The following is a 12,389-nucleotide window of genomic DNA, read 5'->3' on the forward strand; positions in this document are numbered from 1 at the left end:
AGATTTGATTAAAGGAAGTGAGGCTGATCTCCCATCTTTCCTCTTTTGGGAAAACTGAGTAACGGATCAGGGGTCTGTGGGAGTCCTGAGAATCTTGATTTCAAAAAGGCATTTGGAACATCCCCCAAGGTATTTTTACGGCAAGATGAGGGGCAGATCGAATAGTGATACTCCAGGGGAATGCCTAGCTGCCTGCACAGCTGGTGGAGGAGAATTGGTTAGTGGATCAATGGCCACCTGGAGGGCAGATGAGAGCCCTGCTCAGGACTCCATCCTCCATGCTGATTTGCTCAGTCTGATGTATTTTTGAAGGACTTGGATGAGGCCAAATAAAACACATGTATCAAATGTGGGCAGGATAGGCTCTGTGTCAGATGGCAGCACTGGGTTTCAAAATGATCTGGACTGACTTAACTTATAGATGACAACCATAGGCTCAAGTTCATGGAGGTAAATGCTGAGTCCCTTTCAGGACTCAAAGGTTGGGGTTGGGGAGAGGCAAAGTAATTATTGAGCACATGCTATATGCCATACCCTTTGCATAAGATAGCTCACTTAATTATGAAAATCCTCAGAAGAGGATGTTGTTCTCATTTTATAGGGGGAGAAACTGAGGCCCTGAGAAGCTGAGCATATGCTCGAGGTCACTGGTAGTAAGAGCTTGAGCCGAGATAAAAATGAGGCTGCTCAGGCTCTTAGGTCCACCTTTGCACAGAATGTGCAGGACGGAGACAGAGCTTAACAGCAGTTTATGCGAAAAGAAAATAAAAACACACATTCATGTGAGGTTAGTCCCAGATTCTAATGCCAAGCCTTTTCTGAGCCTCTCTTTTGGGACCACCCTTGGGCCAGGATCAGGGGGCAGAGACAAAAATGCACAGCCCCTGAGCACGCTGAGTTCCCGGTCTGGGAAGAGAAACCGACGCTGTAACAGGTGAGTTGACAGTGCTGAGCGCACGAATGCCACGGGAGCCCAGGGAAAACCAGGGCCTCCTGCTTCTGGAGTCCTGGCAAACTGCACAGAGGGGGCAGTGCCTGGCCCGAGGCCTGAGGATGGCTGGCTTGTCTGGGAGCCCAGGGAGCATGTGGGGTGTGGGTCCAGGGCGAGTGCACTGACCTGGGCACTTCATGTCTGCCCCTCAGCTCTGGGATCCACTATAAGGCCCAGGAAGGGTCTGGGCTGCTCAGAAAGGGGATGGGAGGTTTGCCAACCCTTCACTCCCAGCTCCCAGCCCAGAAATAGTTGAAGAGAGCAGGAGGGGAGTGGGAGTTCTGGAAGGCATCTGGGAGCTAGAGTCAAGGACGTGCCTCTGGGAACACTGGGAGGTTCTGGGACCTTGGGCTCCGAGCATGCAGGTTACTTTGTAACCGTGGGCTGTGTCCCACAGCTGTTCCTTCGAGTGAGGAGGGCCAGAGACTGGTGTTCAGGGGCAGTGAACGTGCGAACAGCTGTCCTGGGAGTCACTTGGAAGAGGAAAGGAAGGCAGCCCCAGTCTTTGTGCCCGTGGAGGGGACAGTGCAGAGAACATGTACAAAGGTCTCTGAGGTGGGGGGACAGGGCTAGGTGGGCCAAGAGATGGAGGAGGGAGTTGCTGAGATACAACTGGCGAGGTCTGCAAAGGCCAGACCGTGCTGGGGCCTGCAGGCCTTGTTCAAGATTTTAACCTTTATCACAAAGGCAAGGCGAAGCCACTGAAGGCTTTTAAGCAGAGAGGTGACAATTTTATTTGCTTTTTGGAAAGATCACTGTCGCTGCATGATTGAAGGGCCCGAGTGCAAGAGACAAATGAGGAGAGCTTGGAGGAGTACAGGTGGCAGACGGCAGTGCTCAGGCTGGGTGGTGGTGGGGAGAAGTGGTGAGTTTGTCACTCGGGGCCTGGTGACAGACTGGATATATAGGGGTAAGGGGGAGGGATGGCTCCGGGGTGTCTGGCTTGTGGATGATGGCACCGTTCACTGAGAGGGAGGACCAGGTGTGGGGTGGGTAGAGAGGGTGAACTGGGCCTTGGTCCTGATGAGTGAGAGATGCTGAGACGTCCAAGTGGAAACGTTGAGTGGGCAGTTGGATATTTAAGTCTGGAGTTCAGGAGCCGTGTCAGGGCTGGAGATGCAAAGCTGGGACTTGCCGGCATATGGGTGGTAATTGAAGCTGCCCGCTTATTCAGGGCCCCCTTGGGTCTGTCGCCTGCTCTGTGAAGCAGATCCTGACCCTCACTCTGCTCCAGTGCTGGCTCAGGGCCACCTCTGGGCTCCCGCAGCTTCCCCATTACAGTGCGTGGTCAGCGTCTGCCTCCCCCTTAGATGGCGAGCTCCTTGAGGGCAGGGACCACCTTCATCTCTGCATCCCCAGAGTCCAGCACAGGTCCCGGCACAGAGGAGACATTGGTGGCGGTTTGATAATTGATGCATGAACCAAATCCCAGTGGAATGGGCTGCAGTAGCAGGGCATGAGCTTCCTGCCCCAGAAGGCATGTGAACAGGGGCTCTTCAGCCTCTGGGGGGATGAGGTTTCTACACCCAGCAGGGACCCTCTCAGCCCTGGAGTCTAGCTTTTCAGGGCCTGAGTCACGTCCCCTAGGGAGGAGGAAGAATTGTCACTTCCTCTTATCCCTGAGTCCAGGGCTGGGGCTGGGACTCCCTGTGGCCTCGTCCTCCTGTGGAGAGGTTTCTGGAGGCTGTGCTGACCTCAGCAGATGCCGCCTCCCCCGCGAGCCTCTCAGTTCTGGAGCTGCCGCCCAAGCGTAGATGCCTTGCTGGAGTCGAGCAGAAGCTGCTGAGGCAGCTTTGGCCTGGGCTGGCGGGGCTGGCCGCCCGCCCTGCGCAGCCTCCTCCATCTCCGCCTTGGCCTCTACCCCACCGCATCCCTCACTGCAGCTGCTTGGCCACTGCAGGAGCCAAAGGGGGCCTCGGCCTGGAGATTCTAGGGGCTCGGCAGAAAGGGGGTATACCTGGAAGGGGGAGGAGAGGGAGCAGATGGGAGAGGAAGCTGGGAAGGCAGAGGGAAAGGGCAGGGTCTGGAAAGGGGCTAATGGGACACGAAGTGTCCCACTGGGTTGGAGGACCTTCAAGATTATCTAGCTCCCTCGCTTTGCCCAGAGAGAAATTGAGGAGTAGGGTGGGGGACTTGCCAGAGGATGCACAGGGCACAAGAAACCTTCCAGTGCTTGGGGAGGTGGGGGAGGGGAAGGAGCAGAGGGCCCTGGAGCCCAGAGGAGGCCATGACAGTGACTGTCCCACTTGGAGGAGGGAGAAGGGTGGTGTGGGGGTCCTGGGGGAGAGGTTCAGGAGTCACGGTTGGCTGAGACTGATTTCTTCTTGTACGAATCAGCCTGCACTCTCTCCTGTCTTGTCTCCCCATCACACTGGGAGATCCTGGAAAATAGAGGCTGCCTCCTCCATCTGATTGGGACGTTCCTCAGGCAGGAGATAGTCTGAGGTTGGAGGACTGGTTGCCCCACCAGATGGGGCCAGGACAGGACAACACCTCCATCCTTTGTCCATCCACGGCACCCAGCGTTGGGGCAGTGCAAGGAGGAGAGGGGGCTAGGGGCTTGCAACTCAGACAAGGAGATGCAGAGGGCACCTCAGAGGGTCCTAAGCTTTACATGACTGGGCAGCCCTGCCCCATTCACAGAGGAGAAGGCGAACCTCAAAGCCTGGGAAATGAGAGAGAAAGCAGCCGAGAGGAGGATTCCAGCCTCGAAGCTGGATCCTCACAGTGTAGCCTGACAACATACACGCTGTTACAAGCGGTGGGAACACTGGCTCACTCCCACCCTGGCTCACAGTGCTCAGCTTGAGATAATTGGCCACTGTAATCCATGCCAGCTGTGCCAGCTCTGGCGGCGAACTCCGCAAGGGACTGCCAGGCTGCTCCAGAAAACCCAGAACTACCTTGGCTTCCAAACCACTGTGGGACACGACTACAGGAACTTAAAAGGACCAAGACACGGCAGTATCGTCTCTTTGTTAATATCATCTTTATGCTTGGTTTTAAAATAAACGTATTTTACTTTTTTTTAGAGTGTGCTCGCTAAAGAAAATTTGAAAAATAGAAGCTGAAAGAAAAATAGACACACCCATAATCCCACTTTCCAGAGACTTCCGGTCTTTTTTTATGCATATGTCCTCCATAATTGTGTTAACACAGCTATAAGCTTTAAAACTGTTTTACTTTGTTTTTTCTTATGATTATTAAGATAAAGCATGCTCTTTGTTTAAAAAAAAGTACAGAAAAACATAAAAAAGCAGGAAAAAATTACTCATAATCCCGTTATCCCATCCACCTTTCTGTGAAGACATTGGAATATTTACTTCTAGTCATCTTTCTGTGGCCCACACTTTTTTTTTTTTAACATTAGGAACCATAAGTACAAGTGCTTTGTGTTTACAATTTGGGAGACAGCAGAACGTATTGATAACAACAAACACCCCCGACCTATGTTGGAATCCTGGCTCCATCGCTTACTGGCTGAGTGACTTTGGGCAAGTTCCCTCACTTCTAAAACCTCAATTTCCTCAGCTGTCCTTGGAATCAACCATCACCCAGTTAGGGAGTTGCTTTGCAGATTTTTGTATATAAAACTCCTGGCAATGCATCCAGCACTCAGTGAGTCCTCAATAAAGGTGTAGTGGACATTTGTCACATTTTTTGCTGCCTAAGACTAACCCATTGCTTTGTATTTTGAGTGAATCTCCCACTAGATACGTCCTTATGGAAACTAGGACACCACCTTCCACTTCAAAGCCATAGGGGGCCGGGTACTCTCCCACTGCCCCCCCCTGGCAATTTGGCCAGCTGTACCTGGCTCGGGACTTTGATGTGACAATTAGTGAGGCTGAAAGATTTGTTAGAGTCCATTTGTGCTTGCGTCATGTAGCAGTGCCACGTCTGGGTGTCAGTGCAGTGGGGGTGTTCAAAGGCCATGCTGGTGGAGGCATCAGGACCAGCTCTTTCTATGGTATGACTTGGCCGTGAATCCAGCTGCCCTACTCATTTGGTTCTCTAGCTTTCTCATCCATTCTGAGCTGCCCAGTAGAACTGCCAATAATTTTTTTCTGCTTTGCTTAGTTTGAGTCAGTTTCTGTTGCTTGCAACCACAAAGGTTAGGTCCTAAATCTTTTCAGCAGTAGAATAAATTTCAGGCACTAGCTTCAATTCCCAGCCAAAGTTTTAATGCAGACAAGTCCTGGATGTGCCAGAAGTGTTGTGCTTCATGCCGGCCTTTCGGACAAAGAACAGAGTGAACCTAGATCTGTGCCTCGCCGCTCAGCCCAGAGCCTGCCTGAAGAGAGGAGGTACTCAGAGCTGCTGAAGGAAAGAATGAAGGAAGGGAGAGAGCAAGGGAGGGATTTCCACATGCCCGCTTCCTGCAGGCAGCTGGTGTGTGGTCCACTTGAATTCCTAAGGCTCCTTGGGCCTCCACTTGATGAATCCTGTGACTTGAGCAGCCTGAGACTGTTGCAACTCATCTTCTTCCCCTCCCCACCTTACATCCTCCTGTGTTTCCCATAGGATGGCATGACCCAACATAAAAACCCTGAGTGTCTCCCAAGACCCTCCCAGTCCACCTCCTAAATGTTTCTCAGTCCATGCCTTGCCTCCATCCCCAGGACACCAGCTCGGCTTGTCACTGTCTCTCGTCTATCTGAATTTGCTCATGGGGACCTTACTTGCCACAAGACTGGACTTAGGAGCCCACTTAGGTGGCAGGAGCAGGACCCTAGAGGCCAGCTCACTCTTGACCAGCAAGACTGCTTGCCTGGGTATCTCAGTCTGCAGCCAAGGGGCTGCAGATAGACCAGTCAACAAGCAGAGCTCCAGAGACACCAGCCAGGCCTGAATCCCACCTGGAGCCGGGCTGGGACTACCCAGCTTGGCAGGGGGAAATTTTTGTGTGCCCTTCTAGAACTCCTGGAGGGCAGGGCCTGCATCTGGTTCATCTCTGGTTCCCCCACTCCCACCAGCCCCCAGTGTCAGCACAGGGCCTAGCATGCTATCACTGCTCAGAAAGTGTGGATTGATCAGAGACCCTGGGATCATTCCCTCCATCCTTTCTTGGCATGCCATCAAAAGCAAGACCTGGACCCGGCTACTTCTCCTGCCTCATCTCCCCCATTCCTACCTCACGTTCCAGGCTCCATCCACACCAACTAGTTCCCTGAATGTGTGCCAAGCTGTCTCACTGCCATGCCTTTGTACATGCTGTTCTTTCCACCCAAGGCCCTCCCCCAACCAGGTCAGCCTGATGAACTCCCACTAATTCATCCTTCTGTTAAGGTTCAGAGAGTGCAAGTCCTGCTTCCTCCGAGAAGCCTTCTGGAACTGGCCCCGAGAGGCTTCCCTCATTGTGCCCCCTCTGGGCTCTGCCCATGCAGGCCTCTGTTATACCGCTTGGCACAGAGTATTGCAGGTATGTGTGCCCCGACTAGGCAACACTTCCAAGGGAACTGGGTCTATTTCTTCCTGTACCTCCAGTGCCTCGCCAGGACAGGCACAGAGGGAAAACCAGAAAATGCTAGTTTCCTCTCTACCCACCCCATCCCTTGGAGGCAGGAGATGGGGCTGGAGGGATTGCACCACTTTGAATGCCAGGCTAAGGAGAGAGGCTTGGTCAGATTTTCATTGTTGAATGGTCCTGGTGGCTGGGACCCTCTCATTTGGAGAAAGAGGAGTGATTTTTCAATTTGGCCCTCTCCCAGCCCAGAGAACAGGGAGTTAGTTCTTAGCGGGAGGATGGAAGATGGGCCTCTTCCTGGGGTCACCGCTGCCCCCTCCTCTGGACTGCCTGTTCCCTTCTGCGTTCACTCCCAAGTCCTGAAGTCTCTCCCCAGAGGCCTGGGGTCTGAGATTTGCCCCTACTACTCAAGGGCCAACTGCAAACCTCAATCCCCTGTTATGTAAGTGAATTATCTGCTGTTCCCAACCAGCGCCAGCCAGATCGCCTCCTCCTCCTAATTGATTTAATCTTCTCATACCAGAGAGCTGGGCGGGGCTGGGGAGACAGTGTTGGTCAGAAGCCAAAACACATCAGTGACGTAGGCTCATTAATTACAGGGAATCTAGGTCATGGATTGGCTCTGAGTGGCTCTGATTCTCCCCCTCCCCAGTCATTTGGGTCTCTGAAAGGACATTTTCAGCTCCTCCTCATTCCTCAAACCCCAGTCCAACATGGAGAGAAAGTCGAGGGTTCCATAAGACCTTATCTGTCTCTCAGATGTCTCCAAACCCTCAGCTCTGGACAGAAATTCCCTGCGTTCCAATCTGAGCACTGGGCACAGCTAAACCTGATTTGTTGAGGAATGAAGAGGTGAACAGATGATTTAATTTGGGGGTGGGAAGAGACCTTAGAGTTGCCTCTATTTACTTTCCACACCAAGCAAGTCTCCACTTTGCAGCTTCTCTGATATAGGCTGTCCAGCTCCTACTTGTACACCCCCAGAGATGGGGAGCTCACTCCCCTAAGATTCTCCTTCCCTTGTATGATGGCCTTTCTCATACAGGGCTGAGACACCAGCTTTGCCTCTGGGGCCACAGGGCATGCCCCAGGACAGCCAGCCAGGTCTTGAGACATGGCGATTGTCACCCCTGACTTTCTGTTCTCCAGGCTGAACACCTCTCATTCTTTAACCAGCTTCTCATTTGGTAGACTTTACGGATAACACTTCACTGTATCTCCTGTGTGGACAAGCCATAGATGTCATCATGCCTCCAGATGCACAGAGCAGAGCACAGACTCCAGGACAATGTGAACAGATCAGGTCAGGGTAGGACCATCATCTTTTCTGATCTTGATATTAGACTTCCATTGATACAGCCTGAAATTGCCTGAGATCTTTTCGGGCCTTAGCACACTTTTGACTCAGCTTAGGCACAGAGTCAGCTAACTCCCATAGTCATTTTTCTGACATTAGCAATGGAAAGTCTCCGTGAAAATAATCTCTGTGATACTAGGAACATCTCCATGTTTCTTTCCCATAATTCTTCTTTCCATCGACCCTGACATTTATCTTTCCACAAATCATGCAGTTATCCATCTACTCATTCACCCACACAACTATTTAACTATATATTAATCCATCCATTCACTAACACCACTATCTACCCTTGCATTCAACTGTCCATAGATTCACTCATACACTCATCAACTGTCCATCCACCCACTTACCTACCAACCCATTTATCCATTTTCTATCTACCTATTTGATCATGTACTTATCTCTCCGTCCATCCATTCACCCACCATCCACCCATATACCCACTCACCCATTCACACATCCATCCCTTCATCTACTCTCTCTCCTAGTCACCCATACATCTATATTCATCTATACATCCACCCACCCAATACTTAATAGATTCTATTACATTTCAAATCTTGTGTTGAGTATTCTAAGTGATTTAAAGTTGGACAAAATACAGGTGCTCAATCTCTCTCTCTTTTCACTCTTCTTAGGGGAGGAGATGGGAGCAGATAAGGCAGATGATGCTGAGTATTATAAAACAGGAACAAAGAAAATGCTCTGGGGATTCAGAGGAAGGAGAAGTGGCATCTGGATAAGGTTATGAGAGACTTTTTGTTCGGGCCTTGATGGAACAGCAGTATTTGGACATACATAGATGCATTGGAAGTAATTCCAAGTAGAAGAAGCAGCACTTCAAAGATATAGAGAGAATTCACGTCTTATTCTTTATACCCCTGCCAAAGAGCCTTGTACAGAGCTCAGCACACTTTAGTAACCTAATACATACTTGCTGATTGATATTCTCCCTTCTCTGACAGGGGCACCCCACCGCCCAACACTTGATCGGGATAAGAGTTCACTCTTTCTCTTTAAGAGAATTCTACAGTTGCCTTGCTGGATAGCCTTAGGCAAGTCACAAAACCTTTCTGGGCTTCTCTGAGTTTGGGGTTGAATTTTTGTCTTCATCAGGTGGTCCTTTTCCCCTAATTTTAATGATTTCTACTATGCTCTCTGCAGAGACAGCAGCATTTCCACATACCTTAAATTTTATTTTCTTTTGTTGGCACCAATGAACATAATCCCACCTGTCTTCAACTTTCTCAGCCCCATCCTGGCAAGAAAATCTGTGATGTGGATGAAGGGGGAAGTTATGTGCAAGGAAAATAGCACTGAAGTAGAAGCCAGGAGTCATGAATTCAAATCCAGCTTTGCCATGAGCTTGCTATGTGACCTTGGGCAAGTCTTTCCCTCTCTGTTTTAAAGGTTCCCCCCATAGAATCTTAGCACTGAACACAGCATTTGAGATTGTCTAGTCCAATATCCTCATCTTACAAATGGAATAAAAGGCTCATAAAAGGCATGTGACTTGCTCTAGCTCTTATCTAGATTAGTGGCAAAACCAGAACTAAACTTCAAATTTCCTGACTTTCAGCTCAGGGTTTTCTTTACTCAAACACCACATTTCAGTTTTTATTCACAGCTCCTATATATCTCGGAGAGAGCTTCCTCTCCCTGCATTCCCCAGGAAGAATGTGTGAGTCTTCCAAGTATTCTGGCTGTGTGTTACTGATTCATTCCTGGATGGGGGCTGGGAAGGCAGTATTTAAGAGCAAGTATTCCCAGCCTGACGGAGTTAATTATGTTCATTAGGAAGAGAGAAGAGAAAGGAACAAGGCGCTCTGGTTATCTACTGTGCTTTAATCAAATTGAGAAACGAGGAAATCCATCACCCAGAGGCTAAGGGAGTCGGAGAGCTTTGCTTCCGCTGGCTCCGAGTACTGTTAATGGATTGGGCTCTGTCCAAGGTGCTGACATCTTCACTTACTGCTCCGAATGGCTGGGAGGAGCTGGGAGGGGCCCACTCTGGGCAGAGGGTTCGCAGCTTTTAGAAGATGAACCAGGATAGAGCAAGGAAGGGTCTGGACATGTTGGGGAGAGGCTTGAGTTCCTACTCTGCCTCGCGAATCTTCCCTTTTCCGTTCTGCTTTAGGGAAAATATCCCTTCCTACGGCCAGAGGCCTGGGCTGGGATTGAAGGACTAGAAAGAGAAGGGAGAGCCCTAGACTCTTTGCTCTCGGGGAGATGGCCTTCAGTATGAGGGTGGAAGCCCAGGCCTTAGCCTTGGGGACTTCCCCACCTTAAGGTGAGATGTGGCTTCTGCTTTTATAAAATCCTCAGTCCAATGACAGAGACATGAACTTGTCTTTGGGAATTTATTAATCTGGTGGAGGAACACGACTCTACCTTTAATTCTAACTCAAGTATGATATAAGGGAAGCATAGCCTATGTCTACATGGAGCCTCTAGTCTGATGAGGAAGACTTGGTCTTCCTCTGGAAAGCTCTCAGTCTGGTTGAGGAGACATGCTCTTGATTTAGGGGGAAACCTCAATTATAATTAGGGAGATAGGATGGACAGATAAGTTAAAATGTACACAATAACCAACCAAACGGCTCAGATCTTCACACTTGTGATTGAGGTTATTGGTGCTGGATATTTAGTGTCAATCAAGGAAGGCTTCCTGGTAGAGGTGAGTTTGAGTTGAGCTTAAAGGAAAGCAAGGAACTTGGGTCTCTAGATCTTAGGCCCCCTGAGAATCACAGCTATGCTTTCTCATTCCCCTGTATCCCCTTTGGAATAAGCAAAAGACTTGGCACAGAGAAGGCTCTTGTTTAATGAACAAGCACCAGCAGATAGACAGTGAATGTACCTACTTGGTAGGTTGAGAGACACAGAGTGGGGATGGGGTAGAGATCAGGGAGGAGGGTTGGTTGGAATGGAGAGTCTGAAGCTTGGGTGGGGGGATGGCAGTGGAGTGATAAGATGGGCAGAGGGAGTAGCCTAATGTGTGTACAGGCCACTGAAGCACAGCATGTGGAGCAACTCCCTTGTGTTTCTGGAATTGGTGAGAGACACTTTATTGAATCTTGGATCGTTAAAGCTAGACACTATTAAATTACAAAGTCATAGACTGCTCAGCTTCTAGAGCCACACAATTGTGGAAAGTTGGAATATTAAAATCATAGCATCTTAGCAAGGCAGAATCACAGTGTGTTGAAATTATAGAACTGTAGAATATTAGAGCCAAAGAGCCAAAAATCCGTAGTAGAGAATCTTAAAATCCAGGAATCTCAGTGTCAAGTGGGAAAAGAAATAACAGTTTTATTGACTCCCTCTATTTGTATCAGTTACGGTGCTGGGAGTATTCTAGGATATCATCCCATTTAATTCCTACCACAAGTTTTAAGCCGTTCAGTCTCGTTTCTACTCAGTGCAGTACTTCTCACAACGGTTTATCCAACACAGGCTTGTATGAGCTTCATGACAGAGGAGTCATTACCTGCGTGTATAACTCTACCCCCTGCTGAATGGCAGCCAGAAAGTTCTCCCTTATATAAGCTGCACTCCATCTCCCTGTGTGTCCCTACACTGGTCCAGTTCATGTCCTCTGAGCTACACTGAGTCTAATCTCCCACTCACATGACAGCTTTTCAGATGGCTAAAGACAGTCCTTGTTTCTTTCTTCTCTAGGATAAGCTGGTTTGTTCATCATGTAGCTAGAAATGGGACAGCAAATCAAAGAATATTTGAGCTGGAAAGGCCCTCAGAGGTCATCTTGTCCAGAGACTTCCTTTTACCACCAGGCAGGATAGCATTATGGTCAGGAGCCTGGGCTTAAGAGAGAGATGAGCCTGAATTCAGCTTCCAGAGATTCAGCACTAACTTGCTGTGTAACCTTGGGCAAATTACCTAATGTCTCTGGGCCTCAAGTCTCCTTATCTATAAAGTAAAGATAATAATAATATTGACATGGCAGAGTTGATGTGAGGACTGACTGAGATAATGCAAGGGAAGCTCTTAGCAGAGTGCTTGGCACACAGTAAGCAGTCAATAAATATTAGATATAATTATTGGAGGCCCAGAGGGGCAGAGACTTGCTCAAGATCACAGAGCAACTCAGAGGCAGAGCTGGGGTTAGAACAAGGACTCCTGCCTCCCAGTCCAGATCCCTTTTGTGTTCCACATTTCCACTCTACCTTCCTCTGGCAAAGGAAATAACCCCAGAGGGAACTGGAATATTTTGCTCACTGAATCAGTTAGAATGCAAGTAAGAGAAAAGCTGCTTTAGAGGGGCTTAAACCTTTTGTTTCTTTAACAAGGAGGCCAGAGGAAGGTGGATTCAGGGTTGGTCTGGTGATTCAACCCTGTCTCTGAGGACCTAGGCTTTTCATATTCTAAGCCTTGAGAGCGAGTCCTCTTGTTATTGCAAAATGGCTGATGTGGCACCAAGCACCATGTCCTCCCAAGCAGGGAGAAAGGACATGGGAGCACAAAGGGTCTTCTCCTTTCATGCCTCTTTCTATCCAGGAGGGGAGCTTTCCAAGCAGACCATCCCCTTACATCTCATTGACCAAAATGAGGTC

Source organism: Diceros bicornis, chromosome 7 (assembly GCF_020826845.1).
Source record: "Diceros bicornis minor isolate mBicDic1 chromosome 7, mDicBic1.mat.cur, whole genome shotgun sequence".
Classification (NCBI taxonomy): Eukaryota; Metazoa; Chordata; class Mammalia; order Perissodactyla; family Rhinocerotidae; genus Diceros; species Diceros bicornis.